Source organism: Dendropsophus ebraccatus, chromosome 2, assembly GCF_027789765.1.
Source record: "Dendropsophus ebraccatus isolate aDenEbr1 chromosome 2, aDenEbr1.pat, whole genome shotgun sequence".
Lineage (NCBI taxonomy): Eukaryota > Metazoa > Chordata > Amphibia > Anura > Hylidae > Dendropsophus > Dendropsophus ebraccatus.
In genome coordinates this window covers 31,009,209-31,021,506 of record NC_091455.1, presented here as the reverse complement: position 1 = coordinate 31,021,506, position 12,298 = coordinate 31,009,209, and the positions used below count along the sequence as shown (strand labels likewise).

The following is a 12,298-nucleotide window of genomic DNA, read 5'->3' as shown; positions in this document are numbered from 1 at the left end:
AGCGCTGAGCTCACAGGTCAGGGCTCAGTTCCCTGCTGCATCGGCCCATGTGACTGCCTAATGCTGGGTTTACACGGAGCGATTATCAGGCGAATTTTTGCGATAACGATCAAATTCGAACGATAATAGTACGTGTAAACGCGGCGAACGACCAAAAAATCGTTCATTTTGATCTTTTAACAGGTTCTTAAATCGTCGTTCGTCGTTCGCAAAAAATTCGCCGATCGTTCCGTGTAAACAGTCGTTCACTGATTTTTCCTATGTGTGAGATAGGCTTAAGCGATCGCAAAACGAATTTTCTGTACGATATATCGTACCGTCTAAACGCTGATCGTTATAAAAAAAACGTTACTTCAAAATCGTTAATCGTACGATCGGGCGAATTATCGCTCCGTGTAAACCCAGCATTACACGGATTAATAATCTGCCCGATCAGGCCAATTTGCAAGACTATTGGTGCGTTTACACAGAGAGATTTATCTGACAGATTTTTGAAGCCAAAACCAGGAACAGACTATAAACAGGGTGCAGGTCATAAAGGAAAGACAGAGATTCCCTGTCTTTTCAAGTCCATTCCTGACTTTGGCTTCTAAAATTGGTCAGATAAATCTGCCTGTGTAAACACACCATATTGCTCCGTGTAATCAAGACAATGATCAGTTGAAGTGCTGATTGGCTGATCGTTGTCTTTTAAACACATTTTAAAATCATCGGCCGCCGGCCGCGGATCGCTTTTTTTGTCTGTGTTCCCCACTCACCACTGATGGTTCTGGCTCCTTCTTTTCAGTGACAGTCCGCTAAGCCCATCACCGCTAGGGGCAGTTCCGTCTCGGTCAGTGATTGGCTGAGCAGCCTGTCACTTAAGAGACAGGACCAGAAGCATCAGAGTTGAGCAGGGAAGACAGGCAAATGGCTGCAGGACAACAGGGGTGAATAGGTAAGTATACACTTTATTATTTTTCATGTAAAAGCAAGGGCTGCATGAACATCGATAACCATATATATATATATATATATATATATATATATATATATATATATATATATATATCCCTCATACACGATTATGGAGCCGTGTTACAGACTAGGTAAGAAGACACCAATCAAGCAGATCGGCACTCGATTACAGGGAAATGTGCGTCCCTTAGATTGCCTAGAACAGGTCACCAGTGGTAAAAGTGACGTAGAAAACACAGTAATCTGTGTATAGTTTAGGCCAGGTAGAGAAAATCCTATAATTTTTTTAGTATGTAAAAATAATTTTGATCCATTGTGACAGGGATGGGAAACCTTTGGCCTACAATTCCCATCATGCCTGGACAGCCGAAGCTTTAGCGCTGGCTGTCCAGGCATGATAGGAATTGTAGTTTTGAAGCAGCTGGAGGGCCAAATGTTCCCCATCCCTTTATTATGATGTCAATGTCGGTCTTTATGTGTATTTTGAGTTGACAGGCCCTGGGACACCTGTTTTGGTGCACAAAATGATATTGGGACAATGGTGGGCCGTATGGGGCAGGAAACTTTTGTCACCTGCTGTCATCACATCTGTGTGTCGCATGTTTTTTGCATGTTTTTGTGCTAATACGTGTCAGCAACGCTTTTATTTGGCTTATAGACGAAATACGAGACCATGCAGATGTTATTTCCTTTATTAACTTTATCTTTTAATGACTTTTATGTTCAATGATGTGGCCAGGACTTCGGTCCATAGGATTGTACTGTCACAGTGTTTGCGTTTCATGATATCTACTACTATGTTGTGTAAAGATGATTGGTATCTTATATCAAAGAAATTTAGAAGAAAAATTTTAGATGTCAACTATGGTCAGATGCGTAAGCACGAGGGGCCTCTATCATCTAAGGATCCACCACATAATGTACCATACACTTTCAGAATCGTGTAGAAGTTTGGAAACTTTCAGCAAACAGTCAAGAAGAGGAGACATGCAAACATTTGGTGGATGGGCACACACCATATTTTGTTGCCCTTGGAATCCACCCCCAATAAAATCTTAATTGTCCCTAGCATTGAAAATCCTTCCACACAAGGAACTATGTGCATTTCTGGAGGACGATCTGAATTGTAGCTCCCAACCAAATGACAAAACCGACTTGGTCAAGAAAGTGACAAGCACCACCACAAATGAAGATTCTCCCATACAAGGACATATTAAAAGAACTGAAAAATTGGATCCCCCCTCCCTACCGTGATCCCAAGAATAGGGCTCCTGAAGTTCCCATCTGAATGGAGCAGCAGTGCACATATGCATGCACACAGTGCTCAGCTATCTTTAACACTTCCATAGGCAATGAATAAAAAAGTAGTCAAGTATGCACACCACTACTCTTTTTACATAGGAGCTTTGGAAGTCCGGTTCTTAAGATCTAAGATGGGATGGAAGGGGGGCAGCTATAAGTGTCCATGGTGGCAGAAACCCTTTGCTATGTCAGACAATTATGTCTCCCTACCACCCCATGCAAAAGAAGCATAAAAAGAACTGGCAATCAAAATCCGACATGCCAAAACCTTCTCTTCCTGAGTATCTGAGAATAATAATAAAGTATATACTCACCTGTCCAGGCTCACCCAGTGTCCTCCTGCCTGTTCCCTGCTTACCCTAGCCACTGCTGAAGCTTCTGAACCTTTCTCTGAAGTGACAGCCCTCTTATCCAATCAGTAACTGAGACAGGACAGCACAGTGGCCTGTGATTGCCTGTCATTTCAGAAACGGCTTCAGAAGCTTTACTGGCGGCTGCAGGCAGGAGGACATCAGGGAGCGTGGACAGGTAAGTATAATTTTTATTATTTTCTTTAAACTCAGCTCCTTGGCTGATCGTTGTCTTTATTACACAGAGCGATATTTGCCCGAACTGGCCCAGTTAATCAGATAATCACTTAGGGGAATAGAGACTCAACTCATTGAGGGAGCCCATAGCATACTTCCCCTTTATAATATCCCTACACTCTAATAGGTTATATGGAAATGATATATATTTTTCAGACAACCAATGTTACCTAGCATCATGCAAATGTGCAGAATATAGACATGAAGGATAATCTGTAAGTGGCGATTGGTCTTTCTTGGCTTCTATCTCATCAGATTATCACATAGGCAATGCTATGCAGCTGACATATCTATAGAAAAGGATATCCTAGGCGACATTGGAGGTCACTTTTTTTGTTTATTTTTTTATTTTATTCATTTTCTTTGGCTAAAACTGGTTAATAATAATAACCAAATAACGAAATATATTTTTATTATTTACACCGGATTTGGAAAGCCATGTTCCCCGTCCATGTAAAATGTAATCTTTGTGGACCAAATCAGATATCTGCAAAATCCCATTTCCTGCGTATTGATTTCTGTGCGCTGCATGCAACAGATCTGCAGTGCCAGGGAAAACAAAAGCAATCAGTGTCACAGGTCGAATCACTAGAAAATCAATGTGTCTCCATCTCAAATAATCGACAATATTAAACACAACATCATTGTACAAATGAGCGGTGCCATTTACACTCCTCATAGCCGGGGAACACCGCGGATAACAGCTTACTGCTGACATTTCATCCGCCACTAAATCTAAATGCGCTACATGAAATACATAATGATAAACCCATCAAGAACATTCAATAAGGGAAGGCTTGCTAGGGGTGGAACCATTGTTCATAGTAATGCGAGTTACAATTCACTGGGAACGAATAGCGGCTCTAAGTTATAGGGCCCTTGGTCTCATCCGTCACTGATTTCGCTAGCTCCTAGTTATTTTATTGGCAGGCCGCACTGATGCTTTAGGTGATGGTTGTAAAATCCCTTGATGGACATAGATCTCCAGGAGCATTTAAGCACTGCTGACTTGTGCAACTCCATTTGGCATTGTTGGCCCAAATGTAAAGTACTGCTCCATCTTTATGATATTGTGTTATCTAAAACCTGATGCTTATTTTATATCTTTACATATTATAGTATAAAACCTGCTCAAATCGCTTCTCTGCCTTTTGGCTAAGATCAAGTGTAGTATCTGTTCTTATCAGTTTAATATCTGATACGTCCCCTATCTGGGGACCATATATTAAATGGATTTTTAGAACAGGGAGATGGAAAAAGAGCTTGCTCTGTCCTCTCCAGGCATTGACCTGGTATTGCAGTGCTCCAGGTTCAGTGCACAAAAAAAAACAAAAAAAAACCTGCTCAATCCCCCACTGCTGCTGTTCCGTCAGTAGCCTGTCCCTGCTGCTAGGTCCCCATCTTGACACAAGGACAAGGAAGTGTCCACTCTAATAATAGACTGATACAGGTCAGCACCAGTGAGGCCAGTGACTCAGGGGACCAGAAGGTGGTGAGCAGAGAACGGAGACCAGGTACTAACGGGGTCAGACAGATATATATATATTGCTTTTTAATTATTTTATTTCAGCCTACCCACTTAAAAAAATTGAAGGATGGTCCCGTTAAAGGAGAAGTTCCATGGAAAGACACAAACTGCAGGCAGGCTGGTGGGGGCAGGAACATAATAAAGAACTGAACTCACCTGTCCATGTCCCTCCGATGTGCTGGTCCCAGTCCCGTTCACATCAGCCGGTGACTTGCAGCTCTCCTAGCTGAGTGATTGCCCTCCAAGCCAATCAGTTACTGGGGTGGGACACCGCCCCACTCACTGACTGGCTGAGTGAGCGATCGCTCAACCAGGCTGTGACATTTCAGCTGGTGACATGACGTACTCAGATTCTAGCTGAAGCTGAGAGCTGGCTTCTGCGAATGGGACCTGGGAGTGGCGCATTGGCGGCTTGAGGATGGTTGAGTTCAGGTCTTTATTATTTTCCTGCCCCCACCAGCGTGCCTGCAGTTTTGGTCCTTCCATGAGACTTCTCCCTTAAAAATTACCCATCACTATATAGAAAAAACAAAACCACCAGCAATTATATAGGTAGGGTTTGTAAGGGTATATATGGCAAATGGCCAACACCTTACATGATTGTACCTTATTAGTCTGTCATCTGGTGTTCCTTCATTACCTTTGTACTTTTCACTGAGCTGTTTGTAGCAGTTTTGGACATTGACCTTTAGTCAATGTTTTGAGTGCCCACCCCCTTCTGTACAGAACATGTGCATGTTCAGGCAAAAAATGAGCCAAATATACTAAGGGCAGTCAGACACATTATAAATCAAGTGGGATAAAAACCCAACATTCTTAGTAAATGTGAGTAGTCGAGTACTATAGGAGAGTTTTCAAGGCATGCTCTGTGACCTGTGTAAAGGTCAAAGTGCAGAGAGGGAGAGGAAGGTGAGCTGTGAGTGTTACCTACTATGAATGGCCTGATCCCATCTTCTTTTATTTATATACTGGTGTCACCTTTCACTGTAATGTTAATGAGAATTGTAAAAAAAAAATCCATTAGGAGGTGTACTTTCCAAAATGATTTTTAAAATATAAGGCTGGGTTCACACTACATATATTTCAGTCAGTATTGTAGTCCTCATATTGCAACCAAAACCAGGAGTGGATTAAAAACACAGAAAGGCTCTGTTCACACAATGTTGAAATTGAGTGGATGGCCGCCATTTAATGGCAAATATTTGCTGTTATTTTTAAACAACAGCTGTTATATTGAAATAATGGCCGTTATTTACTGTTATATGGCGGCCATCCACTCAATTTCACCATTGTGTGGACAGAGCCTTTCTGTGTTTTTAATCCACTCCTGGTTTTGGTTGCAATATGAGGACCACAATACTGAGCCTTAATAGGAAAATTGAAAGAAAAAAATTACCAAAAATTGCCTGTACACCACACAGTCATACATAAATCTCCCCATATCCTACGTCGGGTTCATTGAATTGAATCTGAGGCTACCAGCTGGTGTAGATTTCCGGCATTATTTACGCCTACTTGCACCTTTACACACCCACATGCCTACCCATCAAGCCATCAGTGTGTAAATTGGTAAAAAGTCCCACAAATATGTTGATTTACGCTGATTTACGCTGGGTGATATATCCTCTCCCTAGTCTTTTTATATGCCACATTGGTGGTCAGTATGCCCCACAAGACTCCAGGGATTCTGCCTGAAACGCTTTGTTCTATTGTCCAACATAACAATTTGGTATTTGGCATCTGGACCAAGCTAGTGGTCTATCCATTGCTCGGGACACATTGCGCGGCTAGCATGGTCAGGCCAAGATTGGTGGACACTAAAATGTCTGTGCTAACCCAACCTTAGGGCCAGTTCGCATGGAGTAAAAGTGGCGGGATTCCTCTGTGTCATACTGGCAGTCTATGGGAAGGCTTGTGCCTCCTCTCCCTGCGCCTCTTTGCTCGGAAGAATTGACATGTCAATTCTTCTGTGCGGAGAGAGAAGGCGCGAGCCTTCCCATAGACTGCCAGTATGACACGGAGGCTGGCGGGATTCCACGGCGGAGAGTTCTGCAGCGGAATTCCGCCAGTTTTACTACTCTAGGTTTTTACTGTGTTGAGCGCTTTTTACTATTAGCCTACAGTACCTTCTTTAGCTGGTCTCCCTGACATCAGTGATCATTTTAATGTAGTGGTCTACTAGGAATTGCCCCCGCCTAGCTAGTATCCTACTCCACAGTTATGAGGGGCAACACCCCAAAACATCTGTTTGTGGATGGATACCTGGTTTTGGTATCTCCTTAGGGCCCTATTAAACAGACAGATTATCATGCAAAATTTTTTAAAATAGTTCTGATTAAAGCGATAATCTTTCCGTGTGTATACAGGCAGCGATCAAACGACAAAAATAAGTTGGTGTGCCATTGATGGCATCTTTTAAGCTGACCATAAAATCATCGTTAATCGTTCACAAACCTTTTTGGTGTATGTACATATCGTTCATTCATAATTACAAACGTTCATAGACTAGAGCATGAGAACGATCGCTATTGCAATTGTAATTAACAACTATCGTTCATTATCGTTTGCAATCGTTTATCATTAATCAGTGGAAAACGAAAAATCGCTTAGTCTTAGGACCCTTAAACTTGTAAATTGAGTTGGATATTGACTGAAAGGACCAATTAATATGGTGGTTTTGAGGGTCTCCTTACAGGAGCCACCCCTTGGCTGGGCCCTTGGCTGGAGGGATATCTGGCTAGTCCCATCTTTTGAGGCTCTTAAAGTGAATGTACCATCAGGTACGGTACCTTAATCGAGTGAGGATGCCGGTGGCGCAGTCCTTTTTTTGAAACGCCGGCCAGTCTCTGCGCTCGGCACTGGTCTTTTCCCGAGCACAAGGGCGTAACTAGAAACCACAAACCCATCACGTGTAGTCATAACCTTAAACATTTAATTGCAAGTGCTCGACAGGGACATTTGCAGCACCCAGGAGGCCCGCTCAGCCACCAAGTGCTGCAAATGATGACAGCCTACGGGGCCCAGTGTATTGCAGGAGTGGGCCACTGGACCCCCAGATATCATGGGCCCTATAGCAGTTGCTATGTATGCTATGGTGGAAGTTAGGCCCCTGCCCAGTGTGTTGATATCCCCTCTGTAAATTCATTTGAATCAATATTGCCCTGTGCCTAGAAGGTGCTTGGGAAAAGACCGACACTGAGCGTGGGAACTGGGCAACGTTTCAAAAAAAGGACCATGCCACTGGCATCCCCAAGCTGGCACAGATAGATTAAAGGGGTACTCCAGGCTGGAGGGCTTTTTCGCCCATGGCCTGGGAGGAGGTGGATGAGGGCAACAACGTCCCCTCATCCACTTCCTCCTCGGCCGTGGGCGAAAAGCCCCTAAGCCTGGTGTACCCCTTTAAGGTAAAAAAAAAAGCTGTGATGTACTTAAAGGTACATTCACTTTAAATAAGGGTCGATGAACTCATTTTGCATATTTCTATCTATAGTGGTACACCCATATCTGTCACCGACGTGCTAACAGAACCCCATTTTACAGTACGCTTTATCCATTTCTAAGCAGGTGGTAGCTGCTACACTTGCTATTGTTTATATGCTGTATCCTTCCTTTACCTTTTTAAATTGTATAGCGCGCTGCCTTTTCAATACAGACTCCTAAAAATAGCGCCTTCCCAAGCTGGCTGTTAAGTACATCGAAATATGATTACACCTAGGAAGATCCTCACTAGCGGGGATAATGTTTCTGACAAGTCACTCAAATTACTTTAATTGCATGAGCCATCAAAGTACAACGCGCCGCCGTGACATATCCACAGACACAATGCTCTGCACCTGTCAAACCACTCCAAGTAATGTATGCATCAGACAGAGATGGGGAGCATTTGGGGGTTTTGTATGTTTTTGATTGTTTTTTTCCGTAGTTGTTTGTGGACTTTTTAGGCATGTGTCATTCTTGCTTGGCCCCGTAACCGGAGACCTCGTGACATCACTATTTTGAGATTAGGATAAGTTCAGTCTGCAGGGTGTACAACATTTATGAACACTTTACATTATTTAGACCGTTGTATCCTTTTACTGTTGCGATGCTGCCGTTTCGTAACCTTTGCGGCTTTCCTTTTTAATAAGAAAAAAAAGAGGGGGGACAAGGAGGATAAGTGTCTGTTGTCATACACGGCTCCGGTTGTGTTCGGAGCAATAGACGACAGCCACTGTTTGCCACATCACTTGTTAAGAATAAGGACAGAGGTGAAACCAGCTGGCGGCGTCTGCCAAATTGTGACTTTGCAGCTGTTGCAAAACTACAACTCCCATCATGCCCTGACAGCCTTCGGCTGTCAGGGCATGATGGGAGTTGTAGTTTTGCAACAGCTGTAGCGTTGTAGTTTGAAAGAAAATCTTTTTCTTTTAAATCAACAGGTTTCAGAAAGTTTTACAGATTTGTAATTTACTTCTATTTAAAAATCTCAAGTCTTTTCATACTTATCAGCTGCTGTATGTCCTGCAGGAGGAGGTGTATTCTTTCCAGTCTGACACAGTGCTCTCTGCTGCCACCTCAGTCCATGTCAGGAACTGTCCAGAACAGAAGAGGTTTTCTGTGGGTAATTGCTGCTGCTCTGGACAGTTCCTGTCACGGACAGAGGTGGCAGCAGAGAGCACTGTGTCAGACTGGAAAAAATACACCACTTCCAGCAGCTGATAAGTACTGGAAGACTGGAGATTCTTAAATAGAGGTAAATTACAAATCTATATAACTTTTGGAAATTTGTTGATTTGTGTTAAAAAAAAAAAAAAAAAAAAAGATTTTAGCCGGAGTGCCCCTTTAAGTAGTTGGGGAATACAGGGATAGGTATTAAAATAAAGCGGAATGGTATACCATACTAGGTGGGGCCTTGGGTCATAGAGTCATAGAGCACTCCCTTATGTCTCATATACAGGAATGCCCGACATGTGTTCATGTGTTTTCAGTAAGTAAAGGCCCTATTCCACTGAAAGATTATCATCCGTATTCGGACGATAATCTCCCGTGGAATAGGAGGCAACGATCAGCCGACATCGATCATCTCGACTGATCGTTGAAGTCGTTTGTTATTAAAGTTGTTGAAAGATAAATGACTTGTATAGCAGCGATCTGGTGCCGCCACTCCGTGTAATAGGAGCAGTGGCAGCAGGCCGCCGCTATATCTTATGGGCTGCCCGGACGATCAGCGATCACCTGGACAGCCCCCTGCAGCTCCCCCCAGCCCTCCCCGAACTCACTCGCTCTCTGCAGCTGCGTGTAATAGTGGCAGCAGTGAGCGGGGAACGAGGAGCAAACGAACGCTAGATCTGAACCTAAAATTATCGGTACTCGTTCGCTGTAATTCCACATTCGTTCGCTCAAGTTCCGCATTTGTTCACTAATCGTTCAGTGTAATTGCACATGGTCCATTGTTTTGCTGGGACCAGATAGAGTAAACGGTCATAGTAACGATCGTAACTAACGACTATCGTTCTGTGTAATATGGTGAACAATTTCAGGTTAACGATAAACAATCTCGCTTGCGATCGTTTATCGTTAGTCGTTAATCGTTAAAAATCGCTCTGTGTAAAAGGACCCTATGCCTCTGCCAGACTCCTCCCATAGCTGCTCATCTCTACAAGTACAAAAGGAGGGGAATGTGTCAATCCTTCCCACCCCAACATAATCCTCCCTCCCTGCCCTCCATACACATTAGACATTCGGTCAGTCCCCCCAGCTCTGTATATCTGCTTGTGGCTGTGCCTGGTATTACATGTCAGTCCCATTCACTGGAATATAGTGCAATATACTGCTAACTATATATACTATATATACTGCTGTGGAATGCCTTTTGCCAGATCGTGACTAGTACTTTAAATAGCCCATACGGTGGACAAGTCTTTAAAATGACTATTCTGCTTCTCTCAGTCCAATGATGCCTCCTATCAAAGTCTGTCATCTGGTCAGTCTTTGTAGAGGCATGCATAGCAGTCAGCAAGAGTTACACTACCCTAAGGTAGCTTTCGTGAGAAGGGGCATCCCCTATCTGCCTGAGACATAACTGCAGACAGGTTTTGCAGAAATCTGACATTTTTATCTGCGTTCACCCCCCCCCCCCCCCCCCTTTCATATTCCCATATACAGTTGTCAGGATCCAGTGTTGTTTTGGCATCTTTAAAGGAGAAGTCCGGCAAAAATTTTTATGAAAGTATTGTATTTCCCCCCAAAAGTTATACAAATCAGCAATATACACTTATTACAGGAAATGCTTTTTTCCCCTGCACTTGCTACTTCATGAAGGCTTCACTTCCTGGATAACATGGTGATGTCACTTCCTGGATAATATGGTGATGTCACTTCCTGGATAACATGGTGATGTCACTTCCTGGATAACATGGTGATGTCACTTCCTGGATAACATGGTGATGTCACGCCCCGACTCCCAGAGCTGTGCGGGCTGTGGCTGCTGGAGAGGATGATGGCAGGGGAATGCTCAGTGTCCCTCCAGTGCCCTGTGTCCCTCAGTGTCCCTCTGCCATCATCCTTTCCAGCAGCCACAGCAGGCACAACTCTGGGAGTCGGCTTGTGACATCACCATTTTATCTAGGAAGTGACATCACCATTTTATCCAGGAAGTGACATCACCATTTTATCCAGGAAGTGACATCACCATGTTATCCAGGAAGTGACATCACAATTTTTATCTAGGAAGTGACATCACCATTTTATTCAGGAAGTGACATCACCATTTTATCCAGGAAGTGACATCACCATGTTATCCAGGAAGTGACATCACCATGTTATCCAGGAAGTGACATCACCATGTTATTCAGGAAGCGACATCACCATGTTATCTAGGAAGTGACATCACCATGTTATCCAGGAAGTGAAGCCGTGATGCAGTAGTAAGTGCAGGGAAAAAAGCACTTTATAAGCATTTCCCGTAATAAGTGTATATTGGTGATTTGTATAACTTTTGGGGGGCAATACAATACTTTAGTACTTCTCTAATACTTCTCCTTTAGCCTCTATGCTGATGATTTCTGTGGACAGAGGGTCTCCAGTCACTGCTCTGAACCCTGTGAGGGTGGGAAAACCTGGTCCCTTTAAATAGCCATCTGTACAGCACTAATCTCCTCTTCTTTTTATATTATTCAGGGGAGGTGAATGTAATAGCGCCATAAGTGTCAATTATACATCAAACACCTCGTAGGAAGCCACATATTAATTGTGACCTTTTCCCTGGGGTGTAAAGCGATAGATTATTTATTGAGGAATCTTTTGACTGTGAATCTGTAAGGGAAAGACAGAGACAGGAGAAAGTGCCCAGTCATAGATGAAGGAGAGGTGTGCCATCTGCATGTACGTGGACAGATGTGGCGGGCGCATGGGGGGGCATTACTCAGCGGCAGAGACAGAGAATAGGGCTAGTTCACTTCAAAATGCAAAGTACATGAACTGTGTAATATACTTGTCATTTTTATTGAATTCTAGTAAAAAAAAAAAATCTCAAGCCTTCCAGTACTTATCAGCTGCTGTATGTCCTGCAGGAAGTGATGTATTCTTTTCAGTCTTACACAGTGCTCTCTGCTGCCACCTCTGTCCATGTCAGGAACTGTCCAGAGCAGGAGAGGTTTTCTATGGGGATTCTCTACTGCTCTGGACAGTTCCTGACATGGACAGAGGTGGCAGCAGAGAGCACTGTGTCAGACTGGAAAGAATACACCACTTCCTGCAGGACATACAGCAGCTGATAGCTGTAGATTTTTAATAGAAGTCAATTACAAATCTGTATAACTTTCTGACACCAGTTGATCTCCTCTCTGGAGTACCTCTTTAATTAGATGGACGAACATTGCCAACTCAGCAGAGTTTTTAAAGGCTGTGTTCAAACATATTATTTGATGTGTATTATTATACAAGA

General features: G+C 43.3%; 1 protein-coding gene and 1 non-coding gene across 40 annotated transcripts in view; both read left to right on the top strand.

Annotated features, from left to right (window-relative positions):
- The window catches only part of RIMS2 (regulating synaptic membrane exocytosis 2), a 424,384-nt gene that overhangs the window by 56,350 nt on the left and 355,736 nt on the right, over nucleotides 1-12,298 (top strand). The window lies entirely within an intron of this gene.
- On the top strand, nucleotides 3,982-4,171 carry LOC138785076 (U2 spliceosomal RNA). The gene has a single exon (XR_011362051.1). It is a non-coding gene; the product is annotated as a U2 spliceosomal RNA (small nuclear RNA).